Source organism: Cherax quadricarinatus, chromosome 58, assembly GCF_038502225.1.
Source record: "Cherax quadricarinatus isolate ZL_2023a chromosome 58, ASM3850222v1, whole genome shotgun sequence".
In the NCBI taxonomy this organism is placed as follows: Eukaryota; Metazoa; Arthropoda; class Malacostraca; order Decapoda; family Parastacidae; genus Cherax; species Cherax quadricarinatus.
The window spans coordinates 21,467,499-21,472,065 of NC_091349.1; positions in this window are offsets into that span (position 1 = coordinate 21,467,499).

Consider the following 4,567-nt stretch of genomic DNA (forward strand, 5'->3'; position numbering starts at 1 on the left):
CTGAGAAAATTTAAGGTATCCTTCAGTTGTATGGATGGGAAATGCTTAAATAAATATATCTAAAGTACATACCCAAAATAAAAATATACTAAAGTGTTGGTTTGTCCACACTTACATAAAATTTGGGCAGAATAGAAAAAATATTAATGATTAATAAAATGGTTTCCATGGTTTAAAGTTATGAATTATAAAAAGGCAGTAATGGGAATTAGATACACATTAATTACATGTATGTTATGTACACTAATAAAAAAATTACAGTGGAACCCTGAGTTTCGAACTTAATCCATTCCAGGAGCTAGTTCTCAATTCGAATCGTTCGAAACTCGAAGCAATATTTCCCATAAGAAATAATATAAATATACAATTAATTGGTTCCAGAAACTCAAAAATATTCACAAAAAAATACTTTTTATAGAGATGAATTATATTTTTGCATACACACAACAAACATACATTGTACAATTAGTAATAGATAAATAAACATATACAGTGGAACCTCAAATTTCGAACGTATCACTTATTGAACTCTTTGCCTTTTGATCGCTTTTTTTGAACCAACTTTGTCCCTATTATTGAACTCGCCTCTTCTTTTGAACCACCGGGTACCGAACCTGTCCGCCAGCCTGCTCTGTCTGCGTCCCCGTGCAGGTGCTGTGAGCCAGTCTGGCTTTGTTGATGCTTGAGTGAACACTACCCTGCGGTCTCATTCAAACATTTTACGATTAATTCATTGTGTTTAGTGCTTGTGGGATTGGGAAATAAGCTGCCATGGGCCCAAAGAAACTTGCTAGTGGTACCCCTGTGGTAAAGAAAGTGAGAAACACCATAGATGTGAAGAAGGAAATAATGCAGAAGTACCAGAGTGGTGTGCGACTTGTTGAGCTTGCCAGGATGTGCAGGAAAAACAAGTCGACCATCGCTTCTATCCTGGCAAAGAAAGAACAAATCAAGGAAGCTGATGTTGCAAAAAGTGTTAATATGCTAACCAAAAAAAGACCACAGAAAATCAATCAGGTTGAGCAATTGTTGCTGGTGTGGATCAAGGATAAAGAGATGGCAGGTGATAGTGTTTCAGAGACGATTATTTGTGAAAAGGCAAGGAGGTTGCATGCTAATTCAAAGATTAAGGAGATTTGCACCAAGTGGAATGATGTCTAAATGTTTTTGGAGAAGTACCACCCTGAGTGAGCTGAAACAAGTCATCTTTGCAACAAGTTCAGTGACAGAACCATGTCCCATTTTAGTGAAATCTTAGAGGCGCCAGAAACAGAGGACCGTGAACAGTTATTTTGTGAGACGGGTCCAGTGACTCTCAAGCTGGTCCTAGTGGTAATAAAAGACAGAGAAAGGAATTAACCCCAGAGAGGGCTTTCATACCTCAAGTCATTATGGAGGGGGATTCCTCTTCCAAATGCTAACCCCAACTCCCTCTCTCCTCTTCCCTATCTTCCACATGCCATCACCAATCTTCAATAAAGGTAAGTAAAAATGTTATTTTATATGTTTATTTAAATTTATTAATAATTGTACACTATATTTGTTGTGTGTATGTAAAACTATAATTCAATACTGTCTATAAAATGTATTTTTGTGAATATTCTTGGGGTTCTGGAACGGATTAATTGTATTTCCATTATTTCTTATAGGAAATATTGCTTCGCCTTTCAGACTTTTTGACTTTAGAACTAGCTCCTGGAACAGATTAAGTTTGGAATTTGAGGTTCCACTGTAAAATAACATTTTTACTTACCTTTATTGAAGATTGTTGATGGCATCTGGAAGTTAGGGAGGAGTGAGGGAGCACTTATGTTTGGAAGGGGAATCCCCTTCCATAAAGACTTTAGGTAACAAGTCCTTACCTGGGGTTACTTCCCTTCTTTAAGATTTCCCTAAAATGGGACATGGTTCTGTCACTGAACTTGTTGCAGAGATCGCTTGTTTCAGCTTGCTCAAGGTGATATTTTTCAGCAAATGCCTTCACCCTATTCCACATGACACAAATCTCCTTAATCTCTGAAGAAGGCACCATCCACCATCCACCGCCACCACCACTATCACTATCACCATCCACAACCATCCACTTCCACCATCACCACCATCCACCACCAAAACCATCCACCAATACCACCCACCACCACCATCATCCACCATCCACCAGTACCATCCACCACCACCACCCCCACCATCTCCACCATCCACCAACACCATCCACTACCACCATCCACCACCACCATCCACCTCCACCATCCACAACCATCCACTTCCACCATCACCACCATCCACCACCAAAACCATCCACCAATACCACCCACCACCACCATCATCCACCATCCACCAGTACCATCCACCACCACCACCCCCACCATCTCCACCATCCACCAACACCATCCACTACCACCATCCACCACCACCATCCACCTCCACCATCCACCACCACCATCCACCACCACCATCCACCAACACTATCCACCACCATCCACCAATACCATCCACCACCACCACCATCCACCACCACCACCATCCACCACCATCACCATCCACCACCACCATCCACCACCACAATCCACCACCACCATCCAACACCACCACCATCTGCCAATACCATCCACCACCACCACAACCATCTACCAATACCATCAACCACCACCACCACCACCAGCAGTCACCAATATCATCAATCACCTCCACCATCACCATCCACCACCCACCACCACCATCCACCAATACCATCCACCACCACCATCCACCAGTACTATCCACCTCCACCACTATCCAACAATACCATCCACCACCACCACCATCCACCAATACCATCCACCACCACCACCATCCACCAATACCATCCATCACCACCACCATCCACCACCACCACCATCCACCAATACCATCCACCACCATTACCATCCACCAATACCATCCACCACCACCACCACCTTCCACCACCACCATCCACCAGTACCATCCACCACCACCACCATCCACCACCACTACCATCCACTACCACCATCTGCCAATACCATCCACCACCACCACCATCCATCACCATGGTAGCTTATTTCACAGTTGTACAGTGGTCCCTCGTTCATAATTAATCCGTTCCTGGAGCCGTTACTATAAACGAAATTTACGATTTACGAATCAATTTTTCCCATAAGAAATAATGTAAATACAATTAATCCGTTCCTGACACCCAGAAGTATTAAAACAAAAAAATTTTAACATGAAATATGCATGTAGTACATAAACAATACAATGGGAAATGATGAATGAAACATTAACAGCATAACACTTACCTTTATTGGAGATTCTTCTTAGTGTATGGGAGACTGGAGGAGGAGAGAGAGTGGATTGTTTATAGTTTGGAAGGGGAATCCCCTTCCATCAACACCTCAGGTACCATTTGCTTTTCTGGGGTTGCTTCTCTTCTCTGTTTCTTAACGCCACTAGGACAACCTTGAGAGTCACTGGAGTCCTGTCTCACAAAATAACTGTGGAGAGAGCTCTGTTTCTGGCATCTCTTTAACACTTCCCTAAAATGGCCCAAGACTTTGTCATAGGAATACCACGTCTACAGACCCCAGTGCACCTGTCAAGTTCCACAAAAGGAAACTTTATCCCAATATCAATAATCATAAGTCACCTACTAAATGGGGTTATGTAGGCACATATCAAGTGACAGGGGCCAGTAATAGTGGTTCTCCATCAAAGCAAGAGGAGAAAGTACCACAATAAGGGTAGCCCAATTGATAAGAGGTCAGGCAAAGAAAGGAGAGATTGTATCTTCTGCAACAGTACTCATTTCTCTAAGAACTGTAATGCCTATAATTCATGGGATGTTAAAGTGGAAAGATTGGAAGAGCTTGCTAGATGTATCAGGTGTCTAGGAAATCATAATGTAAGGGATTGCCATGCTAACTTGAACCATTGTTATCAGTGTAACAAGGGAAGACACCACATAGCTATGTGTAAGGGCGGATCTAATCGTAATGATGGTAACAATAGTACTGATAGAGATAATAACCCGGACACAACAGTAGCCAACCTAAAGATTGCAGCTAATGTCGGTAATGATGGCCTAGCTGAGGTAGCTTTACCTGTGTTGGATGTGGTGATTAATGATAAACGGCATAAATCCAAAACTGTAACAGCATTACTGGATCAGGGATCACAACGTACCTTCATAAAACATAATTGCTTTAATGGAATGAAGGTACAAATGGGAGATCCTGCTATACTCAAGTTATCTGGCTTTCTCTCGCATAAGAAGGCCCAGTCATACGACACTGTTTATGTAACTGTCAGGCTGGGCAATGAGAGAAAATGTATTAATGCCGTAATTGTGGATAGGCTTCCAGAGAAAATATCTACAATAGGGCTTGGTAACGCTACTGAAAGGCTTTCAAGTAAGGTAAATTTGGCATCTTCTGGTGTAAATAATGATTCTGTGGGGCCAATAAATATTTTGATAGGTAGTGACCATTATGCCACCTTTGTAAAGGGTATGACAAAGAAATGCGGAGTCACCCTTCTAAGGACTGCAGGAGGTCACGTGATGTATGGTAGG